Here is a 23,967-nt window from a genome sequence, read left to right on the forward strand (position 1 = left end):
TGCAGCGCGCCACACCTAGGAAGGGCACACGCACACATACAAGCGAGCACGCAGGCACGCATGCATGCTCACACGTGGCCAGACCCCTATTTGCCCCTGCAACCTCTCCGCCACCATGCCTCAGACTCTCCTGTCTGTCTTATTATTTCCGGGCCTTAGCAGGAAAAAAAACCCATTCCCTTCCGCTCCTCCTTTGCACTGAGCTCAGCTCCTGGGCAGCCGTCTGATTGATTGGATTAGCTACACAAACTTATTTGCAGAGGAAGACGTTACTTCTGCTGGCCCACAGTAGGCGGCCGGTCGGCCGGCCTGCCTCCAAAACCATCCCCTGGGCACTTGCTGAAAGCCTGGCCCCTTCACGGCCCGGGCTGCTTTTAACGCCATCGTTTCCAGACAGCGGGCTGCGGGCTCAATTAGGACTTCTAGCCGCAGCAAGGAGCCGGGCATGAGGCCTGCATCGAGGAGGGGTGTGGGGTAGCGTCCTTATTTGCGAACTGGCTCAGAGGCCTCGGTGGGGCTTGGTTGGGGCTTCCAGCTCTAGGTTACGTAAAGTCGGTGTCTGGCAAGACGCGGCTCCGTGCTAGCCGAGCTGGGCAAGAGGGCTAAAAGGTCATCCAAAACAGCCTACAGCACCCGGTGGTCCCAGGAGGTCTCCCTTCCAAGTACTGGCCGAGCCCAACCCTGCTTTGCTTCCGAGAGCGGACGAGATCGGGCGTAACCAGGGTGGTATGGCCAGTAGATGCTCTGGGGCCCATCGCCCGGCCAGCCTTCCTCAGACTCTCGTGGCGAGAACTCTGGCCGTGCGGGGGCGGGCTCCGAAGGGCCGATGCGAAGGCTGGGCCGCCTCTGCAACCGCTGTTTGTTGAGCAGTGAAACACCCGCCGCAGCAGCGCCCTGAGCACCAAGTGTGACTAAAAATGGCTGGACGCAGGGTCTCGTGCAGGCTAAACCGTTAATCGGAAAGAGCAAGCCGGCTCGACCGGCATCTTGGGGCGGAGCGAGACGTCCGGGAGCGAACGAAGGAAGAGGGTGAGTTGGTTGCGAGTGACTGTGAGCTGCTTTTGAGGGGGGTCGTGTTGCCTGCAAAGGTGTTTGACTTGCGCTGGGCTGTAAACTGGCCTGCAGGTTACCGGTGGCTGCCTCCAGCCCCGCAGGGGACGCTGGTACTGTTGAAATCAAGCCTAGCATTATAAAATAAATAAGCAACAAGGCTGGCGGCCCCCCGGTGATGAGAAGGATGCTGGCATTTTGCAAGGATGAAGTAGCGCAAGAAAGAAAGCAAAGAAAAAGAAAAAAAGATATGCGTGCAGTTGTGCAAGGGAATGGAAAAAAGGCATAGAGGAGAGTGACCCCTGCTGGTGGAAGGAAGGAAAAAGCAAAAGCCTACAGCACCTGGTATTCCCAGGCGGTCTCCCATCCAAGTACTAACCAGGTCCGACCCTGCTTAGCTTCCGAGATCAGACGAGATCGGGCGTGTTCAGGGTGGTGTGGCCGTAGGCAGAGACAATCCTCTCACTTGCTGCTCTTCTACTTTGCAGTCTGGCTGCCGGCTGGCCTTTCCAGTGCTCAGCAAGAGGCCCTTTTGTGCTTTGTTTTTCCTTCACTTTCTTGCTGGCTCCCTTAAAGGGGCTGTAGACCGACCGCCCCGCTCAGACCCGCTGAGCTCACTGACTGACAGCCGCGCTCTCCACGTGACGTCATCGCCGCAGCCGCTGACCGGGAGCAGCGGCGAGACCGGCCGGTGGACCCGGGTAGGGTGAGTAAAGCGCGCTTTGTTTCTGTCTAATAGCCTGCATCCGGGGATTCCTTTCACTGTCTGCAGCGCGCCACACCTAGGAAGGGCACACGCACACATACAAGCGAGCACGCAGGCACGCATGCATGCTCACACGTGGCCAGACCCCTATTTGCCCCTGCAACCTCTCCGCCACCATGCCTCAGACTCTCCTGTCTGTCTTATTATTTCCGGGCCTTAGCAGGAAAAAAAAACCCATTCCCTTCCGCTCCTCCTTTGCACTGAGCTCAGCTCCTGGGCAGCCGTCTGATTGATTGGATTAGCTACACAAACTTATTTGCAGAGGAAGACGTTACTTCTGCTGGCCCACAGTAGGCGGCCGGTCGGCCGGCCTGCCTCCAAAACCATCCCCTGGGCACTTGCTGAAAGCCTGGCCCCTTCACGGCCCGGGCTGCTTTTAACGCCATCGTTTCCAGACAGCGGGCTGCGGGCTCAATTAGGACTTCTAGCCGCAGCAAGGAGCCGGGCATGAGGCCTGCATCGAGGAGGGGTGTGGGGTAGCGTCCTTATTTGCGAACTGGCTCAGAGGCCTCGGTGGGGCTTGGTTGGGGCTTCCAGCTCTAGGTTACGTAAAGTCGGTGTCTGGCAAGACGCGGCTCCGTGCTAGCCGAGCTGGGCAAGAGGGCTAAAAGGTCATCCAAAACAGCCTACAGCACCCGGTGGTCCCAGGAGGTCTCCCTTCCAAGTACTGGCCGAGCCCAACCCTGCTTTGCTTCCGAGAGCGGACAAGATCGGGCGTAACCAGGGTGGTATGGCCAGTAGACGCTCTGTGGCCCATCGCCCGGCCAGCCTTCCTCAGACTCTCGTGGCGAGAACTCTGGCCGTGCGGGGGCGGGCTCCGAAGGGCCGATGCGAAGCCTGGGCCGCCTCTGCAACCGCTGTTTGTTGAGCAGTGAAACACCCGCCGCAGCAGCGCCCTGAGCACCAAGTGTGACTAAAAATGGCTGGACGCAGGGTCTCGTGCAGGCTAAACCGTTAATCGGAAAGAGCAAGCCGGCTCGACCGGCATCTTGGGGCGGAGCGAGACGTCCGGGAGCGAACGAAGGAAGAGGGTGAGTTGGTTGCGAGTGACTGTGAGCTGCTTTTGAGGGGGGTCGTGTTGCCTGCAAAGGTGTTTGACTTGCGCTGGGCTGTAAACTGGCCTGCAGGTTACCGGTGGCTGCCTCCAGCCCCGCAGGGGACGCTGGTACTGTTGAAATCAAGCCTAGCATTATAAAATAAATAAGCAACAAGGCTGGCGGCCCCCCGGTGATGAGAAGGATGCTGGCATTTTGCAAGGATGAAGTAGCGCAAGAAAGAAAGCAAAGAAAAAGAAAAAAAGATATGCGTGCAGTTGTGCAAGGGAATGGAAAAAAGGCATAGAGGAGAGTGACCCCTGCTGGTGGAAGGAAGGAAAAAGCAAAAGCCTACAGCACCTGGTATTCCCAGGCGGTCTCCCATCCAAGTACTAACCAGGCCCGACCCTGCTTAGCTTCCGAGATCAGACGAGATCGGGCGTGTTCAGGGTGGTGTGGCCGTAGGCAGAGACAAGCCTCTCACTTGCTGCTCTTCTACTTTGCAGTCTGGCTGCCGGCTGGCCTTTCCAGTGCTCAGCAAGAGGCCCTTTTGTGCTTTGTTTTTCCTTCACTTTCTTGCTGGCTCCCTTAAAGGGGCTGTAGACCGACCGCCCCGCTCATACCCGCTGAGCTCACTGACTGACAGCCGCGCTCTCCACGTGACGTCATCGCCGCAGCCGCTGACCGGGAGCAGCGGCGAGACCGGCCGGTGGACCCGGGTAGGGTGAGTAAAGCGCGCTTTGTTTCTGTCTAATAGCCTGCATCCGGGGATTCCTTTCACTGTCTGCAGCGCGCCACACCTAGGAAGGGCACACGCACACATACAAGCGAGCACGCAGGCACGCATGCATGCTCACACGTGGCCAGACCCCTATTTGCCCCTGCAACCTCTCCGCCACCATGCCTCAGACTCTCCTGTCTGTCTTATTATTTCCGGGCCTTAGAAGGAAAAAAAAACCCATTCCCTTCCGCTCCTCCTTTGCACTGAGCTCAGCTCCTGGGCAGCCGTCTGATTGATTGGATTAGCTACACAAACTTATTTGCAGAGGAAGACGTTACTTCTGCTGGCCCACAGTAGGCGGCCGGTCGGCCGGCCTGCCTCCAAAACCATCCCCTGGGCACTTGCTGAAAGCCTGGCCCCTTCACGGCCCGGGCTGCTTTTAACGCCATCGTTTCCAGACAGCGGGCTGCGGGCTCAATTAGGACTTCTAGCCGCAGCAAGGAGCCGGGCATGAGGCCTGCATCGAGGAGGGGTGTGGGGTAGCGTCCTTATTTGCGAACTGGCTCAGAGGCCTCGGTGGGGCTTGGTTGGGGCTTCCAGCTCTAGGCTACGTAAAGTCGGTGTCTGGCAAGACGCGGCTCCGTGCTAGCCGAGCTGGGCAAGAGGGCTAAAAGGTCATCCAAAACAGCCTACAGCACCCGGTGGTCCCAGGAGGTCTCCCTTCCAAGTACTGGCCGAGCCCAACCCTGCTTTGCTTCCGAGAGCGGACGAGATCGGGCGTAACCAGGGTGGTATGGCCAGTAGACGCTCTGTGGCCCATCGCCCGGCCAGCCTTCCTCAGACTCTCGTGGCGAGAACTCTGGCCGTGCGGGGGCGGGCTCCGAAGGGCCGATGCGAAGGCTGGGCCGCCTCTGCAACCGCTGTTTGTTGAGCAGTGAAACACCCGCCGCAGCAGCGCCCTGAGCACCAAGTGTGACTAAAAATGGCTGGACGCAGGGTCTCGTGCAGGCTAAACCGTTAATCGGAAAGAGCAAGCCGGCTCGACCGGCATCTTGGGGCGGAGCGCGACGTCCGGGAGCGAACGAAGGAAGAGGGTGAGTTGGTTGCGAGTGACTGTGAGCTGCTTTTGAGGGGGGTCGTGTTGCCTGCAAAGGTGTTTGACTTGCGCTGGGCTGTAAACTGGCCTGCAGGTTACCGGTGGCTGCCTCCAGCCCCGCAGGGGACGCTGGTACTGTTGAAATCAAGCCTAGCATTATAAAATAAATAAGCAACAAGGCTGGCGGCCCCCCGGTGATGAGAAGGATGCTGGCATTTTGCAAGGATGAAGTAGCGCAAGAAAGAAAGCAAAGAAAAAGAAAAAAAGATATGCGTGCAGTTGTGCAAGGGAATGGAAAAAAGGCATAGAGGAGAGTGACCCCTGCTGGTGGAAGGAAGGAAAAAGCAAAAGCCTACAGCACCTGGTATTCCCAGGCGGTCTCCCATCCAAGTACTAACCAGGCCCGACCCTGCTTAGCTTCCGAGATCAGACGAGATCGGGCGTGTTCAGGGTGGTGTGGCCGTAGGCAGAGACAAGCCTCTCACTTGCTGCTCTTCTACTTTGCAGTCTGGCTGCCGGCTGGCCTTTCCAGTGCTCAGCAAGAGGCCCTTTTGTGCTTTGTTTTTCCTTCACTTTCTTGCTGGCTCCCTTAAAGGGGCTGTAGACCGACCGCCCCGCTCATACCCGCTGAGCTCACTGACTGACAGCCGCGCTCTCCACGTGACGTCATCGCCGCAGCCGCTGACCGGGAGCAGCGGCGAGACCGGCCGGTGGACCCGGGTAGGGTGAGTAAAGCGCGCTTTGTTTCTGTCTAATAGCCTGCATCCGGGGATTCCTTTCACTGTCTGCAGCGCGCCACACCTAGGAAGGGCACACGCACACATACAAGCGAGCACGCAGGCACGCATGCATGCTCACACGTGGCCAGACCCCTATTTGCCCCTGCAACCTCTCCGCCACCATGCCTCAGACTCTCCTGTCTGTCTTATTATTTCCGGGCCTTAGCAGGAAAAAAAACCCATTCCCTTCCGCTCCTCCTTTGCACTGAGCTCAGCTCCTGGGCAGCCGTCTGATTGATTGGATTAGCTACACAAACTTATTTGCAGAGGAAGACGTTACTTCTGCTGGCCCACAGTAGGCGGCCGGTCGGCCGGCCTGCCTCCAAAACCATCCCCTGGGCACTTGCTGAAAGCCTGGCCCCTTCACGGCCCGGGCTGCTTTTAACGCCATCGTTTCCAGACAGCGGGCTGCGGGCTCAATTAGGACTTCTAGCCGCAGCAAGGAGCCGGGCATGAGGCCTGCATCGAGGAGGGGTGTGGGGTAGCGTCCTTATTTGCGAACTGGCTCAGAGGCCTCGGTGGGGCTTGGTTGGGGCTTCCAGCTCTAGGTTACGTAAAGTCGGTGTCTGGCAAGACGCGGCTCCGTGCTAGCCGAGCTGGGCAAGAGGGCTAAAAGGTCATCCAAAACAGCCTACAGCACCCGGTGGTCCCAGGAGGTCTCCCTTCCAAGTACTGGCCGAGCCCAACCCTGCTTTGCTTCCGAGAGCGGACGAGATCGGGCGTAACCAGGGTGGTATGGCCAGTAGATGCTCTGGGGCCCATCGCCCGGCCAGCCTTCCTCAGACTCTCGTGGCGAGAACTCTGGCCGTGCGGGGGCGGGCTCCGAAGGGCCGATGCGAAGGCTGGGCCGCCTCTGCAACCGCTGTTTGTTGAGCAGTGAAACACCCGCCGCAGCAGCGCCCTGAGCACCAAGTGTGACTAAAAATGGCTGGACGCAGGGTCTCGTGCAGGCTAAACCGTTAATCGGAAAGAGCAAGCCGGCTCGACCGGCATCTTGGGGCGGAGCGAGACGTCCGGGAGCGAACGAAGGAAGAGGGTGAGTTGGTTGCGAGTGACTGTGAGCTGCTTTTGAGGGGGGTCGTGTTGCCTGCAAAGGTGTTTGACTTGCGCTGGGCTGTAAACTGGCCTGCAGGTTACCGGTGGCTGCCTCCAGCCCCGCAGGGGACGCTGGTACTGTTGAAATCAAGCCTAGCATTATAAAATAAATAAGCAACAAGGCTGGCGGCCCCCCGGTGATGAGAAGGATGCTGGCATTTTGCAAGGATGAAGTAGCGCAAGAAAGAAAGCAAAGAAAAAGAAAAAAAGATATGCGTGCAGTTGTGCAAGGGAATGGAAAAAAGGCATAGAGGAGAGTGACCCCTGCTGGTGGAAGGAAGGAAAAAGCAAAAGCCTACAGCACCTGGTATTCCCAGGCGGTCTCCCATCCAAGTACTAACCAGGCCCGACCCTGCTTAGCTTCCGAGATCAGACGAGATTGGGCGTGTTCAGGGTGGTGTGGCCGTAGGCAGAGACAATCCTCTCACTTGCTGCTCTTCTACTTTGCAGTCTGGCTGCCGGCTGGCCTTTCCAGTGCTCAGCAAGAGGCCCTTTTGTGCTTTGTTTTTCCTTCACTTTCTTGCTGGCTCCCTTAAAGGGGCTGTAGACCGACCGCCCCGCTCAGACCCGCTGAGCTCACTGACTGACAGCCGCGCTCTCCACGTGACGTCATCGCCGCAGCCGCTGACCGGGAGCAGCGGCGAGACCGGCCGGTGGACCCGGGTAGGGTGAGTAAAGCGCGCTTTGTTTCTGTCTAATAGCCTGCATCCGGGGATTCCTTTCACTGTCTGCAGCGCGCCACACCTAGGAAGGGCACACGCACACATACAAGCGAGCACGCAGGCACGCATGCATGCTCACACGTGGCCAGACCCCTATTTGCCCCTGCAACCTCTCCGCCACCATGCCTCAGACTCTCCTGTCTGTCTTATTATTTCCGGGCCTTAGCAGGAAAAAAAAACCCATTCCCTTCCGCTCCTCCTTTGCACTGAGCTCAGCTCCTGGGCAGCCGTCTGATTGATTGGATTAGCTACACAAACTTATTTGCAGAGGAAGACGTTACTTCTGCTGGCCCACAGTAGGCGGCCGGTCGGCCGGCCTGCCTCCAAAACCATCCCCTGGGCACTTGCTGAAAGCCTGGCCCCTTCACGGCCCGGGCTGCTTTTAACGCCATCGTTTCCAGACAGCGGGCTGCGGGCTCAATTAGGACTTCTAGCCGCAGCAAGGAGCCGGGCATGAGGCCTGCATCGAGGAGGGGTGTGGGGTAGCGTCCTTATTTGCGAACTGGCTCAGAGGCCTCGGTGGGGCTTGGTTGGGGCTTCCAGCTCTAGGTTACGTAAAGTCGGTGTCTGGCAAGACGCGGCTCCGTGCTAGCCGAGCTGGGCAAGAGGGCTAAAAGGTCATCCAAAACAGCCTACAGCACCCGGTGGTCCCAGGAGGTCTCCCTTCCAAGTACTGGCCGAGCCCAACCCTGCTTTGCTTCCGAGAGCGGACAAGATCGGGCGTAACCAGGGTGGTATGGCCAGTAGACGCTCTGTGGCCCATCGCCCGGCCAGCCTTCCTCAGACTCTCGTGGCGAGAACTCTGGCCGTGCGGGGGCGGGCTCCGAAGGGCCGATGCGAAGCCTGGGCCGCCTCTGCAACCGCTGTTTGTTGAGCAGTGAAACACCCGCCGCAGCAGCGCCCTGAGCACCAAGTGTGACTAAAAATGGCTGGACGCAGGGTCTCGTGCAGGCTAAACCGTTAATCGGAAAGAGCAAGCCGGCTCGACCGGCATCTTGGGGCGGAGCGAGACGTCCGGGAGCGAACGAAGGAAGAGGGTGAGTTGGTTGCGAGTGACTGTGAGCTGCTTTTGAGGGGGGTTGTGTTGCCTGCAAAGGTGTTTGACTTGCGCTGGGCTGTAAACTGGCCTGCAGGTTACCGGTGGCTGCCTCCAGCCCCGCAGGGGACGCTGGTACTGTTGAAATCAAGCCTAGCATAATAAAATAAATAAGCAACAAGGCTGGCGGCCCCCCGGTGATGAGAAGGATGCTGGCATTTTGCAAGGATGAAGTAGCGCAAGAAAGAAAGCAAGGAAAAAGAAAAAAAGATATGCGTGCAGTTGTGCAAGGGAATGGAAAAAAGGCATAGAGGAGAGTGACCCCTGCTGGTGGAAGGAAGGAAAAAGCAAAAGCCTACAGCACCTGGTATTCCCAGGCGGTCTCCCATCCAAGTACTAACCAGGCCCGACCCTGCTTAGCTTCCGAGATCAGACGAGATCGGGCGTGTTCAGGGTGGTGTGGCCGTAGGCAGAGACAAGCCTCTCACTTGCTGCTCTTCTACTTTGCAGTCTGGCTGCCGGCTGGCCTTTCCAGTGCTCAGCAAGAGGCCCTTTTGTGCTTTGTTTTTCCTTCACTTTCTTGCTGGCTCCCTTAAAGGGGCTGTAGACCGACCGCCCCGCTCAGACCCGCTGAGCTCACTGACTGACAGCCGCGCTCTCCACGTGACGTCATCGCCGCAGCCGCTGACCGGGAGCAGCGGCGAGACCGGCCGGTGGACCCGGGTAGGGTGAGTAAAGCGCGCTTTGTTTCTGTCTAATAGCCTGCATCCGGGGATTCCTTTCACTGTCTGCAGCGCGCCACACCTAGGAAGGGCACACGCACACATACAAGCGAGCACGCAGGCACGCATGCATGCTCACACGTGGCCAGACCCCTATTTGCCCCTGCAACCTCTCCGCCACCATGCCTCAGACTCTCCTGTCTGTCTTATTATTTCCGGGCCTTAGAAGGAAAAAAAAACCCATTCCCTTCCGCTCCTCCTTTGCACTGAGCTCAGCTCCTGGGCAGCCGTCTGATTGATTGGATTAGCTACACAAACTTATTTGCAGAGGAAGACGTTACTTCTGCTGGCCCACAGTAGGCGGCCGGTCGGCCGGCCTGCCTCCAAAACCATCCCCTGGGCACTTGCTGAAAGCCTGGCCCCTTCACGGCCCGGGCTGCTTTTAACGCCATCGTTTCCAGACAGCGGGCTGCGGGCTCAATTAGGACTTCTAGCCGCAGCAAGGAGCCGGGCATGAGGCCTGCATCGAGGAGGGGTGTGGGGTAGCGTCCTTATTTGCGAACTGGCTCAGAGGCCTCGGTGGGGCTTGGTTGGGGCTTCCAGCTCTAGGCTACGTAAAGTCGGTGTCTGGCAAGACGCGGCTCCGTGCTAGCCGAGCTGGGCAAGAGGGCTAAAAGGTCATCCAAAACAGCCTACAGCACCCGGTGGTCCCAGGAGGTCTCCCTTCCAAGTACTGGCCGAGCCCAACCCTGCTTTGCTTCCGAGAGCGGACGAGATCGGGCGTAACCAGGGTGGTATGGCCAGTAGACGCTCTGTGGCCCATCGCCCGGCCAGCCTTCCTCAGACTCTCGTGGCGAGAACTCTGGCCGTGCGGGGGCGGGCTCCGAAGGGCCGATGCGAAGGCTGGGCCGCCTCTGCAACCGCTGTTTGTTGAGCAGTGAAACACCCGCCGCAGCAGCGCCCTGAGCACCAAGTGTGACTAAAAATGGCTGGACGCAGGGTCTCGTGCAGGCTAAACCGTTAATCGGAAAGAGCAAGCTGGCTCGACCGGCATCTTGGGGCGGAGCGCGACGTCCGGGAGCGAACGAAGGAAGAGGGTGAGTTGGTTGCGAGTGACTGTGAGCTGCTTTTGAGGGGGGTCGTGTTGCCTGCAAAGGTGTTTGACTTGCGCTGGGCTGTAAACTGGCCTGCAGGTTACCGGTGGCTGCCTCCAGCCCCGCAGGGGACGCTGGTACTGTTGAAATCAAGCCTAGCATTATAAAATAAATAAGCAACAAGGCTGGCGGCCCCCCGGTGATGAGAAGGATGCTGGCATTTTGCAAGGATGAAGTAGCGCAAGAAAGAAAGCAAAGAAAAAGAAAAAAAGATATGCGTGCAGTTGTGCAAGGGAATGGAAAAAAGGCATAGAGGAGAGTGACCCCTGCTGGTGGAAGGAAGGAAAAAGCAAAAGCCTACAGCACCTGGTATTCCCAGGCGGTCTCCCATCCAAGTACTAACCAGGCCCGACCCTGCTTAGCTTCCGAGATCAGACGAGATCGGGCGTGTTCAGGGTGGTGTGGCCGTAGGCAGAGACAAGCCTCTCACTTGCTGCTCTTCTACTTTGCAGTCTGGCTGCCGGCTGGCCTTTCCAGTGCTCAGCAAGAGGCCCTTTTGTGCTTTGTTTTTCCTTCACTTTCTTGCTGGCTCCCTTAAAGGGGCTGTAGACCGACCGCCCCGCTCAGACCCGCTGAGCTCACTGACTGACAGCCGTGCTCTCCACGTGACGTCATCGCCGCAGCCGCTGACCGGGAGCAGCGGCGAGACCGGCCGGTGGACCCGGGTAGGGTGAGTAAAGCGCGCTTTGTTTCTGTCTAATAGCCTGCATCCGGGGATTCCTTTCACTGTCTGCAGCGCGCCACACCTAGGAAGGGCACACGCACACATACAAGCGAGCACGCAGGCACGCATGCATGCTCACACGTGGCCAGACCCCTATTTGCCCCTGCAACCTCTCCGCCACCATGCCTCAGACTCTCCTGTCTGTCTTATTATTTCCGGGCCTTAGCAGGAAAAAAAACCCATTCCCTTCCGCTCCTCCTTTGCACTGAGCTCAGCTCCTGGGCAGCCGTCTGATTGATTGGATTAGCTACACAAACTTATTTGCAGAGGAAGACGTTACTTCTGCTGGCCCACAGTAGGCGGCCGGTCGGCCGGCCTGCCTCCAAAACCATCCCCTGGGCACTTGCTGAAAGCCTGGCCCCTTCACGGCCCGGGCTGCTTTTAACGCCATCGTTTCCAGACAGCGGGCTGCGGGCTCAATTAGGACTTCTAGCCGCAGCAAGGAGCCGGGCATGAGGCCTGCATCGAGGAGGGGTGTGGGGTAGCGTCCTTATTTGCGAACTGGCTCAGAGGCCTCGGTGGGGCTTGGTTGGGGCTTCCAGCTCTAGGTTACGTAAAGTCGGTGTCTGGCAAGACGCGGCTCCGTGCTAGCCGAGCTGGGCAAGAGGGCTAAAAGGTCATCCAAAACAGCCTACAGCACCCGGTGGTCCCAGGAGGTCTCCCTTCCAAGTACTGGCCGAGCCCAACCCTGCTTTGCTTCCGAGAGCGGACGAGATCGGGCGTAACCAGGGTGGTATGGCCAGTAGATGCTCTGGGGCCCATCGCCCGGCCAGCCTTCCTCAGACTCTCGTGGCGAGAACTCTGGCCGTGCGGGGGCGGGCTCCGAAGGGCCGATGCGAAGGCTGGGCCGCCTCTGCAACCGCTGTTTGTTGAGCAGTGAAACACCCGCCGCAGCAGCGCCCTGAGCACCAAGTGTGACTAAAAATGGCTGGACGCAGGGTCTCGTGCAGGCTAAACCGTTAATCGGAAAGAGCAAGCCGGCTCGACCGGCATCTTGGGGCGGAGCGAGACGTCCGGGAGCGAACGAAGGAAGAGGGTGAGTTGGTTGCGAGTGACTGTGAGCTGCTTTTGAGGGGGGTCGTGTTGCCTGCAAAGGTGTTTGACTTGCGCTGGGCTGTAAACTGGCCTGCAGGTTACCGGTGGCTGCCTCCAGCCCCGCAGGGGACGCTGGTACTGTTGAAATCAAGCCTAGCATTATAAAATAAATAAGCAACAAGGCTGGCGGCCCCCCGGTGATGAGAAGGATGCTGGCATTTTGCAAGGATGAAGTAGCGCAAGAAAGAAAGCAAAGAAAAAGAAAAAAAGATATGCGTGCAGTTGTGCAAGGGAATGGAAAAAAGGCATAGAGGAGAGTGACCCCTGCTGGTGGAAGGAAGGAAAAAGCAAAAGCCTACAGCACCTGGTATTCCCAGGCGGTCTCCCATCCAAGTACTAACCAGGCCCGACCCTGCTTAGCTTCCGAGATCAGACGAGATCGGGCGTGTTCAGGGTGGTGTGGCCGTAGGCAGAGACAATCCTCTCACTTGCTGCTCTTCTACTTTGCAGTCTGGCTGCCGGCTGGCCTTTCCAGTGCTCAGCAAGAGGCCCTTTTGTGCTTTGTTTTTCCTTCACTTTCTTGCTGGCTCCCTTAAAGGGGCTGTAGACCGACCGCCCCGCTCAGACCCGCTGAGCTCACTGACTGACAGCCGCGCTCTCCACGTGACGTCATCGCCGCAGCCGCTGACCGGGAGCAGCGGCGAGACCGGCCGGTGGACCCGGGTAGGGTGAGTAAAGCGCGCTTTGTTTCTGTCTAATAGCCTGCATCCGGGGATTCCTTTCACTGTCTGCAGCGCGCCACACCTAGGAAGGGCACACGCACACATACAAGCGAGCACGCAGGCACGCATGCATGCTCACACGTGGCCAGACCCCTATTTGCCCCTGCAACCTCTCCGCCACCATGCCTCAGACTCTCCTGTCTGTCTTATTATTTCCGGGCCTTAGCAGGAAAAAAAAACCCATTCCCTTCCGCTCCTCCTTTGCACTGAGCTCAGCTCCTGGGCAGCCGTCTGATTGATTGGATTAGCTACACAAACTTATTTGCAGAGGAAGACGTTACTTCTGCTGGCCCACAGTAGGCGGCCGGTCGGCCGGCCTGCCTCCAAAACCATCCCCTGGGCACTTGCTGAAAGCCTGGCCCCTTCACGGCCCGGGCTGCTTTTAACGCCATCGTTTCCAGACAGCGGGCTGCGGGCTCAATTAGGACTTCTAGCCGCAGCAAGGAGCCGGGCATGAGGCCTGCATCGAGGAGGGGTGTGGGGTAGCGTCCTTATTTGCGAACTGGCTCAGAGGCCTCGGTGGGGCTTGGTTGGGGCTTCCAGCTCTAGGTTACGTAAAGTCGGTGTCTGGCAAGACGCGGCTCCGTGCTAGCCGAGCTGGGCAAGAGGGCTAAAAGGTCATCCAAAACAGCCTACAGCACCCGGTGGTCCCAGGAGGTCTCCCTTCCAAGTACTGGCCGAGCCCAACCCTGCTTTGCTTCCGAGAGCGGACAAGATCGGGCGTAACCAGGGTGGTATGGCCAGTAGACGCTCTGTGGCCCATCGCCCGGCCAGCCTTCCTCAGACTCTCGTGGCGAGAACTCTGGCCGTGCGGGGGCGGGCTCCGAAGGGCCGATGCGAAGCCTGGGCCGCCTCTGCAACCGCTGTTTGTTGAGCAGTGAAACACCCGCCGCAGCAGCGCCCTGAGCACCAAGTGTGACTAAAAATGGCTGGACGCAGGGTCTCGTGCAGGCTAAACCGTTAATCGGAAAGAGCAAGCCGGCTCGACCGGCATCTTGGGGCGGAGCGAGACGTCCGGGAGCGAACGAAGGAAGAGGGTGAGTTGGTTGCGAGTGACTGTGAGCTGCTTTTGAGGGGGGTTGTGTTGCCTGCAAAGGTGTTTGACTTGCGCTGGGCTGTAAACTGGCCTGCAGGTTACCGGTGGCTGCCTCCAGCCCCGCAGGGGACGCTGGTACTGTTGAAATCAAGCCTAGCATAATAAAATAAATAAGCAACAAGGCTGGCGGCCCCCCGGTGATGAGAAGGATGCTGGCATTTTGCAAGGATGAAGTAGCGCAAGAAAGAAAGCAAGGAAAAAGAAAAAAAGATATGCGTGCAGTTGTGCAAGGGAATGGAAAAAAGGCATAGAGGAGAGTGACCCCTGCTGGTGGAAGGAAGGAAAAAGCAAAAGCCTACAGCACCTGGTATTCCCAGGCGGTCTCCCATCCAAGTACTAACCAGGCCCGACCCTGCTTAGCTTCCGAGATCAGACGAGATCGGGCGTGTTCAGGGTGGTGTGGCCGTAGGCAGAGACAAGCCTCTCACTTGCTGCTCTTCTACTTTGCAGTCTGGCTGCCGGCTGGCCTTTCCAGTGCTCAGCAAGAGGCCCTTTTGTGCTTTGTTTTTCCTTCACTTTCTTGCTGGCTCCCTTAAAGGGGCTGTAGACCGACCGCCCCGCTCAGACCCGCTGAGCTCACTGACTGACAGCCGCGCTCTCCACGTGACGTCATCGCCGCAGCCGCTGACCGGGAGCAGCGGCGAGACCGGCCGGTGGACCCGGGTAGGGTGAGTAAAGCGCGCTTTGTTTCTGTCTAATAGCCTGCATCCGGGGATTCCTTTCACTGTCTGCAGCGCGCCACACCTAGGAAGGGCACACGCACACATACAAGCGAGCACGCAGGCACGCATGCATGCTCACACGTGGCCAGACCCCTATTTGCCCCTGCAACCTCTCCGCCACCATGCCTCAGACTCTCCTGTCTGTCTTATTATTTCCGGGCCTTAGAAGGAAAAAAAAACCCATTCCCTTCCGCTCCTCCTTTGCACTGAGCTCAGCTCCTGGGCAGCCGTCTGATTGATTGGATTAGCTACACAAACTTATTTGCAGAGGAAGACGTTACTTCTGCTGGCCCACAGTAGGCGGCCGGTCGGCCGGCCTGCCTCCAAAACCATCCCCTGGGCACTTGCTGAAAGCCTGGCCCCTTCACGGCCCGGGCTGCTTTTAACGCCATCGTTTCCAGACAGCGGGCTGCGGGCTCAATTAGGACTTCTAGCCGCAGCAAGGAGCCGGGCATGAGGCCTGCATCGAGGAGGGGTGTGGGGTAGCGTCCTTATTTGCGAACTGGCTCAGAGGCCTCGGTGGGGCTTGGTTGGGGCTTCCAGCTCTAGGCTACGTAAAGTCGGTGTCTGGCAAGACGCGGCTCCGTGCTAGCCGAGCTGGGCAAGAGGGCTAAAAGGTCATCCAAAACAGCCTACAGCACCCGGTGGTCCCAGGAGGTCTCCCTTCCAAGTACTGGCCGAGCCCAACCCTGCTTTGCTTCCGAGAGCGGACGAGATCGGGCGTAACCAGGGTGGTATGGCCAGTAGACGCTCTGTGGCCCATCGCCCGGCCAGCCTTCCTCAGACTCTCGTGGCGAGAACTCTGGCCGTGCGGGGGCGGGCTCCGAAGGGCCGATGCGAAGGCTGGGCCGCCTCTGCAACCGCTGTTTGTTGAGCAGTGAAACACCCGCCGCAGCAGCGCCCTGAGCACCAAGTGTGACTAAAAATGGCTGGACGCAGGGTCTCGTGCAGGCTAAACCGTTAATCGGAAAGAGCAAGCTGGCTCGACCGGCATCTTGGGGCGGAGCGCGACGTCCGGGAGCGAACGAAGGAAGAGGGTGAGTTGGTTGCGAGTGACTGTGAGCTGCTTTTGAGGGGGGTCGTGTTGCCTGCAAAGGTGTTTGACTTGCGCTGGGCTGTAAACTGGCCTGCAGGTTACCGGTGGCTGCCTCCAGCCCCGCAGGGGACGCTGGTACTGTTGAAATCAAGCCTAGCATTATAAAATAAATAAGCAACAAGGCTGGCGGCCCCCCGGTGATGAGAAGGATGCTGGCATTTTGCAAGGATGAAGTAGCGCAAGAAAGAAAGCAAAGAAAAAGAAAAAAAGATATGCGTGCAGTTGTGCAAGGGAATGGAAAAAAGGCATAGAGGAGAGTGACCCCTGCTGGTGGAAGGAAGGAAAAAGCAAAAGCCTACAGCACCTGGTATTCCCAGGCGGTCTCCCATCCAAGTACTAACCAGGCCCGACCCTGCTTAGCTTCCGAGATCAGACGAGATCGGGCGTGTTCAGGGTGGTGTGGCCGTAGGCAGAGACAAGCCTCTCACTTGCTGCTCTTCTACTTTGCAGTCTGGCTGCCGGCTGGCCTTTCCAGTGCTCAGCAAGAGGCCCTTTTGTGCTTTGTTTTTCCTTCACTTTCTTGCTGGCTCCCTTAAAGGGGCTGTAGACCGACCGCCCCGCTCAGACCCGCTGAGCTCACTGACTGACAGCCGTGCTCTCCACGTGACGTCATCGCCGCAGCCGCTGACCGGGAGCAGCGGCGAGACCGGCCGGTGGACCCGGGTAGGGTGAGTAAAGCGCGCTTTGTTTCTGTCTAATAGCCTGCATCCGGGGATTCCTTTCACTGTCTGCAGCGCGCCACACCTAGGAAGGGCACACGCACACATACAAGCGAGCACGCAGGCACGCATGCATGCTCACACGTGGCCAGACCCCTATTTGCCCCTGCAACCTCTCCGCCACCATGCCTCAGACTCTCCTGTCTGTCTTATTATTTCCGGGCCTTAGCAGGAAAAAAAACCCATTCCCTTCCGCTCCTCCTTTGCACTGAGCTCAGCTCCTGGGCAGCCGTCTGATTGATTGGATTAGCTACACAAACTTATTTGCAGAGGAAGACGTTACTTCTGCTGGCCCACAGTAGGCGGCCGGTCGGCCGGCCTGCCTCCAAAACCATCCCCTGGGCACTTGCTGAAAGCCTGGCCCCTTCACGGCCCGGGCTGCTTTTAACGCCATCGTTTCCAGACAGCGGGCTGCGGGCTCAATTAGGACTTCTAGCCGCAGCAAGGAGCCGGGCATGAGGCCTGCATCGAGGAGGGGTGTGGGGTAGCGTCCTTATTTGCGAACTGGCTCAGAGGCCTCGGTGGGGCTTGGTTGGGGCTTCCAGCTCTAGGTTACGTAAAGTCGGTGTCTGGCAAGACGCGGCTCCGTGCTAGCCGAGCTGGGCAAGAGGGCTAAAAGGTCATCCAAAACAGCCTACAGCACCCGGTGGTCCCAGGAGGTCTCCCTTCCAAGTACTGGCCGAGCCCAACCCTGCTTTGCTTCCGAGAGCGGACGAGATCGGGCGTAACCAGGGTGGTATGGCCAGTAGATGCTCTGGGGCCCATCGCCCGGCCAGCCTTCCTCAGACTCTCGTGGCGAGAACTCTGGCCGTGCGGGGGCGGGCTCCGAAGGGCCGATGCGAAGGCTGGGCCGCCTCTGCAACCGCTGTTTGTTGAGCAGTGAAACACCCGCCGCAGCAGCGCCCTGAGCACCAAGTGTGACTAAAAATGGCTGGACGCAGGGTCTCGTGCAGGCTAAACCGTTAATCGGAAAGAGCAAGCCGGCTCGACCGGCATCTTGGGGCGGAGCGAGACGTCCGGGAGCGAACGAAGGAAGAGGGTGAGTTGGTTGCGAGTGACTGTGAGCTGCTTTTGAGGGGGGTCGTGTTGCCTGCAAAGGTGTTTGACTTGCGCTGGGCTGTAAACTGGCCTGCAGGTTACCGGTGGCTGCCTCCAGCCCCGCAGGGGACGCTGGTACTGTTGAAATCAAGCCTAGCATTATAAAATAAATAAGCAACAAGGCTGGCGGCCCCCCGGTGATGAGAAGGATGCTGGCATTTTGCAAGGATGAAGTAGCGCAAGAAAGAAAGCAAAGAAAAAGAAAAAAAGATATGCGTGCAGTTGTGCAAGGGAATGGAAAAAAGGCATAGAGGAGAGTGACCCCTGCTGGTGGAAGGAAGGAAAAAGCAAAAGCCTACAGCACCTGGTATTCCCAGGCGGTCTCCCATCCAAGTACTAACCAGGCCCGACCCTGCTTAGCTTCCGAGATCAGACGAGATCGGGCGTGTTCAGGGTGGTGTGGCCGTAGGCAGAGACAATCCTCTCACTTGCTGCTCTTCTACTTTGCAGTCTGGCTGCCGGCTGGCCTTTCCAGTGCTCAGCAAGAGGCCCTTTTGTGCTTTGTTTTTCCTTCACTTTCTTGCTGGCTCCCTTAAAGGGGCTGTAGACCGACCGCCCCGCTCAGACCCGCTGAGCTCACTGACTGACAGCCGCGCTCTCCACGTGACGTCATCGCCGCAGCCGCTGACCGGGAGCAGCGGCGAGACCGGCCGGTGGACCCGGGTAGGGTGAGTAAAGCGCGCTTTGTTTCTGTCTAATAGCCTGCATCCGGGGATTCCTTTCACTGTCTGCAGCGCGCCACACCTAGGAAGGGCACACGCACACATACAAGCGAGCACGCAGGCACGCATGCATGCTCACACGTGGCCAGACCCCTATTTGCCCCTGCAACCTCTCCGCCACCATGCCTCAGACTCTCCTGTCTGTCTTATTATTTCCGGGCCTTAGCAGGAAAAAAAAACCCATTCCCTTCCGCTCCTCCTTTGCACTGAGCTCAGCTCCTGGGCAGCCGTCTGATTGATTGGATTAGCTACACAAACTTATTTGCAGAGGAAGACGTTACTTCTGCTGGCCCACAGTAGGCGGCCGGTCGGCCGGCCTGCCTCCAAAACCATCCCCTGGGCACTTGCTGAAAGCCTGGCCCCTTCACGGCCCGGGCTGCTTTTAACGCCATCGTTTCCAGACAGCGGGCTGCGGGCTCAATTAGGACTTCTAGCCGCAGCAAGGAGCCGGGCATGAGGCCTGCATCGAGGAGGGGTGTGGGGTAGCGTCCTTATTTGCGAACTGGCTCAGAGGCCTCGGTGGGGCTTGGTTGGGGCTTCCAGCTCTAGGTTACGTAAAGTCGGTGTCTGGCAAGACGCGGCTCCGTGCTAGCCGAGCTGGGCAAGAGGGCTAAAAGGTCATCCAAAACAGCCTACAGCACCCGGTGGTCCCAGGAGGTCTCCCTTCCAAGTACTGGCCGAGCCCAACCCTGCTTTGCTTCCGAGAGCGGACAAGATCGGGCGTAACCAGGGTGGTATGGCCAGTAGACGCTCTGTGGCCCATCGCCCGGCCAGCCTTCCTCAGACTCTCGTGGCGAGAACTCTGGCCGTGCGGGGGCGGGCTCCGAAGGGCCGATGCGAAGCCTGGGCCGCCTCTGCAACCGCTGTTTGTTGAGCAGTGAAACACCCGCCGCAGCAGCGCCCTGAGCACCAAGTGTGACTAAAAATGGCTGGACGCAGGGTCTCGTGCAGGCTAAACCGTTAATCGGAAAGAGCAAGCCGGCTCGACCGGCATCTTGGGGCGGAGCGAGACGTCCGGGAGCGAACGAAGGAAGAGGGTGAGTTGGTTGCGAGTGACTGTGAGCTGCTTTTGAGGGGGGTCGTGTTGCCTGCAAAGGTGTTTGACTTGCGCTGGGCTGTAAACTGGCCTGCAGGTTACCGGTGGCTGCCTCCAGCCCCGCAGGGGACGCTGGTACTGTTGAAATCAAGCCTAGCATTATAAAATAAATAAGCAACAAGGCTGGCGGCCCCCCGGTGATGAGAAGGATGCTGGCATTTTGCAAGGATGAAGTAGCGCAAGAAAGAAAGCAAAGAAAAAGAAAAAAAGATATGCGTGCAGTTGTGCAAGGGAATGGAAAAAAGGCATAGAGGAGAGTGACCCCTGCTGGTGGAAGGAAGGAAAAAGCAAAAGCCTACAGCACCTGGTATTCCCAGGCGGTCTCCCATCCAAGTACTAACCAGGCCCGACCCTGCTTAGCTTCCGAGATCAGACGAGATCAGGCGTGTTCAGGGTGGTGTGGCCGTAGGCAGAGACAAGCCTCTCACTTGCTGCTCTTCTACTTTGCAGTCTGGCTGCCGGCTGGCCTTTCCAGTGCTCAGCAAGAGGCCCTTTTGTGCTTTGTTTTTCCTTCACTTTCTTGCTGGCTCCCTTAAAGGGGCTGTAGACCGACCGCCCCGCTCAGACCCGCTGAGCTCACTGACTGACAGCCGCGCTCTCCACGTGACGTCATCGCCGCAGCCGCTGACCGGGAGCAGCGGCGAGACCGGCCGGTGGACCCGGGTAGGGTGAGTAAAGCGCGCTTTGTTTCTGTCTAATAGCCTGCATCCGGGGATTCCTTTCACTGTCTGCAGCGCGCCACACCTAGGAAGGGCACACGCACACATACAAGCGAGCACGCAGGCACGCATGCATGCTCACACGTGGCCAGACCCCTATTTGCCCCTGCAACCTCTCCGCCACCATGCCTCAGACTCTCCTGTCTGTCTTATTATTTCCGGGCCTTAGAAGGAAAAAAAAACCCATTCCCTTCCGCTCCTCCTTTGCACTGAGCTCAGCTCCTGGGCAGCCGTCTGATTGATTGGATTAGCTACACAAACTTATTTGCAGAGGAAGACGTTACTTCTGCTGGCCCACAGTAGGCGGCCGGTCGGCCGGCCTGCCTCCAAAACCATCCCCTGGGCACTTGCTGAAAGCCTGGCCCCTTCACGGCCCGGGCTGCTTTTAACGCCATCGTTTCCAGACAGCGGGCTGCGGGCTCAATTAGGACTTCTAGCCGCAGCAAGGAGCCGGGCATGAGGCCTGCATCGAGGAGGGGTGTGGGGTAGCGTCCTTATTTGCGAACTGGCTCAGAGGCCTCGGTGGGGCTTGGTTGGGGCTTCCAGCTCTAGGCTACGTAAAGTCGGTGTCTGGCAAGACGCGGCTCCGTGCTAGCCGAGCTGGGCAAGAGGGCTAAAAGGTCATCCAAAACAGCCTACAGCACCCGGTGGTCCCAGGAGGTCTCCCTTCCAAGTACTGGCCGAGCCCAACCCTGCTTTGCTTCCGAGAGCGGACGAGATCGGGCGTAACCAGGGTGGTATGGCCAGTAGACGCTCTGTGGCCCATCGCCCGGCCAGCCTTCCTCAGACTCTCGTGGCGAGAACTCTGGCCGTGCGGGGGCGGGCTCCGAAGGGCCGATGCGAAGGCTGGGCCGCCTCTGCAACCGCTGTTTGTTGAGCAGTGAAACACCCGCCGCAGCAGCGCCCTGAACACCAAGTGTGACTAAAAATGGCTGGACGCAGGGTCTCGTGCAGGCTAAACCGTTAATCGGAAAGAGCAAGCCGGCTCGACCGGCATCTTGGGGCGGAGCGCGACGTCCGGGAGCGAACGAAGGAAGAGGGTGAGTTGGTTGCGAGTGACTGTGAGCTGCTTTTGAGGGGGGTCGTGTTGCCTGCAAAGGTGTTTGACTTGCGCTGGGCTGTAAACTGGCCTGCAGGTTACCGGTGGCTGCCTCCAGCCCCGCAGGGGACGCTGGTACTGTTGAAATCAAGCCTAGCATTATAAAATAAATAAGCAACAAGGCTGGCGGCCCCCCGGTGATGAGAAGGATGCTGGCATTTTGCAAGGATGAAGTAGCGCAAGAAAGAAAGCAAAGAAAAAGAAAAAAAGATATGCGTGCAGTTGTGCAAGGGAATGGAAAAAAGGCATAGAGGAGAGTGACCCCTGCTGGTGGAAGGAAGGAAAAAGCAAAAGCCTACAGCACCTGGTATTCCCAGGCGGTCTCCCATCCAAGTACTAACCAGGCCCGACCCTGCTTAGCTTCCGAGATCAGACGAGATCGGGCGTGTTCAGGGTGGTGTGGCCGTAGGCAGAGACAAGCCTCTCACTTGCTGCTCTTCTACTTTGCAGTCTGGCTGCCGGCTGGCCTTTCCAGTGCTCAGCAAGAGGCCCTTTTGTGCTTTGTTTTTCCTTCACTTTCTTGCTGGCTCCCTTAAAGGGGCTGTAGACCGACCGCCCCGCTCAGACCCGCTGAGCTCACTGACTGACAGCCGCGCTCTCCACGTGACGTCATCGCCGCAGCCGCTGACCGGGAGCAGCGGCGAGACCGGCCGGTGGACCCGGGTAGGGTGAGTAAAGCGCGCTTTGTTTCTGTCTAATAGCCTGCATCCGGGGATTCCTTTCACTGTCTGCAGCGCGCCACACCTAGGAAGGGCACACGCACACATACAAGCGAGCACGCAGGCACGCATGCATGCTCACACGTGGCCAGACCCCTATTTGCCCCTGCAACCTCTCCGCCACCATGCCTCAGACTCTCCTGTCTGTCTTATTATTTCCGGGCCTTAGCAGGAAAAAAAACCCATTCCCTTCCGCTCCTCCTTTGCACTGAGCTCAGCTCCTGGGCAGCCGTCTGATTGATTGGATTAGCTACACAAACTTATTTGCAGAGGAAGACGTTACTTCTGCTGGCCCACAGTAGGCGGCCGGTCGGCCGGCCTGCCTCCAAAACCATCCCCTGGGCACTTGCTGAAAGCCTGGCCCCTTCACGGCCCGGGCTGCTTTTAACGCCATCGTTTCCAGACAGCGGGCTGCGGGCTCAATTAGGACTTCTAGCCGCAGCAAGGAGCCGGGCATGAGGCCTGCATCGAGGAGGGGTGTGGGGTAGCGTCCTTATTTGCGAACTGGCTCAGAGGCCTCGGTGGGGCTTGGTTGGGGCTTCCAGCTCTAGGTTACGTAAAGTCGGTGTCTGGCAAGACGCGGCTCCGTGCTAGCCGAGCTGGGCAAGAGGGCTAAAAGGTCATCCAAAACAGCCTACAGCACCCGGTGGTCCCAGGAGGTCTCCCTTCCAAGTACTGGCCGAGCCCAACCCTGCTTTGCTTCCGAGAGCGGACGAGATCGGGCGTAACCAGGGTGGTATGGCCAGTAGATGCTCTGGGGCCCATCGCCCGGCCAGCCTTCCTCAGACTCTCGTGGCGAGAACTCTGGCCGTGCGGGGGCGGGCTCCGAAGGGCCGATGCGAAGGCTGGGCCGCCTCTGCAACCGCTGTTTGTTGAGCAGTGAAACACCCGCCGCAGCAGCGCCCTGAGCACCAAGTGTGACTAAAAATGGCTGGACGCAGGGTCTCGTGCAGGCTAAACCGTTAATCGGAAAGAGCAAGCCGGCTCGACCGGCATCTTGGGGCGGAGCGAGACGTCCGGGAGCGAACGAAGGAAGAGGGTGAGTTGGTTGCGAGTGACTGTGAGCTGCTTTTGAGGGGGGTTGTGTTGCCTGCAAAGGTGTTTGACTTGCGCTGGGCTGTAAACTGGCCTGCAGGTTACCGGTGGCTGCCTCCAGCCCCGCAGGGGACGCTGGTACTGTTGAAATCAAGCCTAGCATAATAAAATAAATAAGCAACAAGGCTGGCGGCCCCCCGGTGATGAGAAGGATGCTGGCATTTTGCAAGGATGAAGTAGCGCAAGAAAGAAAGCAAGGAAAAAGAAAAAAAGATATGCGTGCAGTTGTGCAAGGGAATGGAAAAAAGGCATAGAGGAGAGTGACCCCTGCTGGTGGAAGGAAGGAAAAAGCAAAAGCCTACAGCACCTGGTATTCCCAGGCGGTCTCCCATCCAAGTACTAACCAGGCCCGACCCTGCTTAGCTTCCGAGATCAGACGAGATCGGGCGTGTTCAGGGTGGTGTGGCCGTAGGCAGTGACAAGCCTCTCACTTGCTGCTCTTCTACTTTGCAGTCTGGCTGCCGGCTGGCCTTTCCAGTGCTCAGCAAGAGGCCCTTTTGTGCTTTGTTTTTCCTTCACTTTCTTGCTGGCTCCCTTAAAGGGGCTGTAGACCGACCGCCCCGCTCAGACCCGCTGAGCTCACTGACTGACAGCCGCGCTCTCCACGTGACGTCATCGCCGCAGCCGCTGACCGGGAGCAGCGGCGAGACCGGCCGGTGGACCCGGGTAGGGTGAGTAAAGCGCGCTTTGTTTCTGTCTAATAGCCTGCATCCGGGGATTCCTTTCACTGTCTGCAGCGCGCCACACCTAGGAAGGGCACACGCACACATACAAGCGAGCACGCAGGCACGCATGCATGCTCACACGTGGCCAGACCCCTATTTGCCCCTGCAACCTCTCCGCCACCATGCCTCAGACTCTCCTGTCTGTCTTATTATTTCCGGGCCTTAGCAGGAAAAAAAAACCCATTCCCTTCCGCTCCTCCTTTGCACTGAGCTCAGCTCCTGGGCAGCCGTCTGATTGATTGGATTAGCTACACAAACTTATTTGCAGAGGAAGACGTTACTTCTGCTGGCCCACAGTAGGCGGCCGGTCGGCCGGCCTGCCTCCAAAACCATCCCCTGGGCACT

The 23,967-nt window shown here is 58.5% G+C and overlaps 13 non-coding genes and 13 pseudogenes across 13 annotated transcripts; all 26 read right to left on the reverse strand.

Moving 5' to 3' along the window:
• Positions 1 to 621: 621 nt before the first annotated feature.
• On the reverse strand, positions 622 to 741 carry LOC142244731 (5S ribosomal RNA; annotated as a pseudogene).
• A 639-nt stretch (positions 742 to 1,380) lies between these two features.
• Positions 1,381 to 1,499, reverse strand: LOC142244855 (5S ribosomal RNA). Its single transcript, XR_012724713.1, has one exon. It is a non-coding gene; the product is annotated as a 5S ribosomal RNA (ribosomal RNA).
• Positions 1,500 to 2,439: 940 nt separating this feature from the next.
• Positions 2,440 to 2,559, reverse strand: LOC142244744 (5S ribosomal RNA; annotated as a pseudogene).
• A 639-nt stretch (positions 2,560 to 3,198) lies between these two features.
• Positions 3,199 to 3,317, reverse strand: LOC142244787 (5S ribosomal RNA). Its single transcript, XR_012724651.1, has one exon. It is a non-coding gene; the product is annotated as a 5S ribosomal RNA (ribosomal RNA).
• Positions 3,318 to 4,257: 940 nt separating this feature from the next.
• LOC142244694 (5S ribosomal RNA) lies at positions 4,258 to 4,377 on the reverse strand (annotated as a pseudogene).
• Positions 4,378 to 5,016: 639 nt separating this feature from the next.
• On the reverse strand, positions 5,017 to 5,135 carry LOC142244798 (5S ribosomal RNA). Its single transcript, XR_012724661.1, has one exon. It is a non-coding gene; the product is annotated as a 5S ribosomal RNA (ribosomal RNA).
• Positions 5,136 to 6,074: 939 nt separating this feature from the next.
• LOC142244732 (5S ribosomal RNA) lies at positions 6,075 to 6,194 on the reverse strand (annotated as a pseudogene).
• Positions 6,195 to 6,833: 639 nt separating this feature from the next.
• LOC142244670 (5S ribosomal RNA) lies at positions 6,834 to 6,952 on the reverse strand. The gene has a single exon (XR_012724618.1). It is a non-coding gene; the product is annotated as a 5S ribosomal RNA (ribosomal RNA).
• Positions 6,953 to 7,892: 940 nt separating this feature from the next.
• On the reverse strand, positions 7,893 to 8,012 carry LOC142244745 (5S ribosomal RNA; annotated as a pseudogene).
• Positions 8,013 to 8,651: 639 nt separating this feature from the next.
• LOC142244810 (5S ribosomal RNA) lies at positions 8,652 to 8,770 on the reverse strand. The gene has a single exon (XR_012724672.1). It is a non-coding gene; the product is annotated as a 5S ribosomal RNA (ribosomal RNA).
• A 940-nt stretch (positions 8,771 to 9,710) lies between these two features.
• Positions 9,711 to 9,830, reverse strand: LOC142244695 (5S ribosomal RNA; annotated as a pseudogene).
• Positions 9,831 to 10,469: 639 nt separating this feature from the next.
• Positions 10,470 to 10,588, reverse strand: LOC142244820 (5S ribosomal RNA). The gene has a single exon (XR_012724680.1). It is a non-coding gene; the product is annotated as a 5S ribosomal RNA (ribosomal RNA).
• Positions 10,589 to 11,527: 939 nt separating this feature from the next.
• On the reverse strand, positions 11,528 to 11,647 carry LOC142244734 (5S ribosomal RNA; annotated as a pseudogene).
• Positions 11,648 to 12,286: 639 nt separating this feature from the next.
• On the reverse strand, positions 12,287 to 12,405 carry LOC142244821 (5S ribosomal RNA). The gene has a single exon (XR_012724681.1). It is a non-coding gene; the product is annotated as a 5S ribosomal RNA (ribosomal RNA).
• A 940-nt stretch (positions 12,406 to 13,345) lies between these two features.
• LOC142244747 (5S ribosomal RNA) lies at positions 13,346 to 13,465 on the reverse strand (annotated as a pseudogene).
• A 639-nt stretch (positions 13,466 to 14,104) lies between these two features.
• Positions 14,105 to 14,223, reverse strand: LOC142244825 (5S ribosomal RNA). The gene has a single exon (XR_012724683.1). It is a non-coding gene; the product is annotated as a 5S ribosomal RNA (ribosomal RNA).
• Positions 14,224 to 15,163: 940 nt separating this feature from the next.
• LOC142244696 (5S ribosomal RNA) lies at positions 15,164 to 15,283 on the reverse strand (annotated as a pseudogene).
• Positions 15,284 to 15,922: 639 nt separating this feature from the next.
• LOC142244826 (5S ribosomal RNA) lies at positions 15,923 to 16,041 on the reverse strand. Its single transcript, XR_012724684.1, has one exon. It is a non-coding gene; the product is annotated as a 5S ribosomal RNA (ribosomal RNA).
• Positions 16,042 to 16,980: 939 nt separating this feature from the next.
• Positions 16,981 to 17,100, reverse strand: LOC142244736 (5S ribosomal RNA; annotated as a pseudogene).
• Positions 17,101 to 17,739: 639 nt separating this feature from the next.
• LOC142244827 (5S ribosomal RNA) lies at positions 17,740 to 17,858 on the reverse strand. Its single transcript, XR_012724685.1, has one exon. It is a non-coding gene; the product is annotated as a 5S ribosomal RNA (ribosomal RNA).
• Positions 17,859 to 18,798: 940 nt separating this feature from the next.
• LOC142244748 (5S ribosomal RNA) lies at positions 18,799 to 18,918 on the reverse strand (annotated as a pseudogene).
• A 639-nt stretch (positions 18,919 to 19,557) lies between these two features.
• On the reverse strand, positions 19,558 to 19,676 carry LOC142244664 (5S ribosomal RNA). Its single transcript, XR_012724612.1, has one exon. It is a non-coding gene; the product is annotated as a 5S ribosomal RNA (ribosomal RNA).
• A 940-nt stretch (positions 19,677 to 20,616) lies between these two features.
• Positions 20,617 to 20,736, reverse strand: LOC142244697 (5S ribosomal RNA; annotated as a pseudogene).
• Positions 20,737 to 21,375: 639 nt separating this feature from the next.
• Positions 21,376 to 21,494, reverse strand: LOC142244829 (5S ribosomal RNA). The gene has a single exon (XR_012724687.1). It is a non-coding gene; the product is annotated as a 5S ribosomal RNA (ribosomal RNA).
• A 939-nt stretch (positions 21,495 to 22,433) lies between these two features.
• LOC142244737 (5S ribosomal RNA) lies at positions 22,434 to 22,553 on the reverse strand (annotated as a pseudogene).
• Positions 22,554 to 23,192: 639 nt separating this feature from the next.
• On the reverse strand, positions 23,193 to 23,311 carry LOC142244830 (5S ribosomal RNA). The gene has a single exon (XR_012724688.1). It is a non-coding gene; the product is annotated as a 5S ribosomal RNA (ribosomal RNA).
• Between the last annotated feature and the right edge of the window lie 656 nt (positions 23,312 to 23,967).

The sequence above is a fragment of the Anomaloglossus baeobatrachus genome, chromosome 6 (genome assembly GCF_048569485.1).
Source record: "Anomaloglossus baeobatrachus isolate aAnoBae1 chromosome 6, aAnoBae1.hap1, whole genome shotgun sequence".
Classification (NCBI taxonomy): Eukaryota; Metazoa; Chordata; class Amphibia; order Anura; family Aromobatidae; genus Anomaloglossus; species Anomaloglossus baeobatrachus.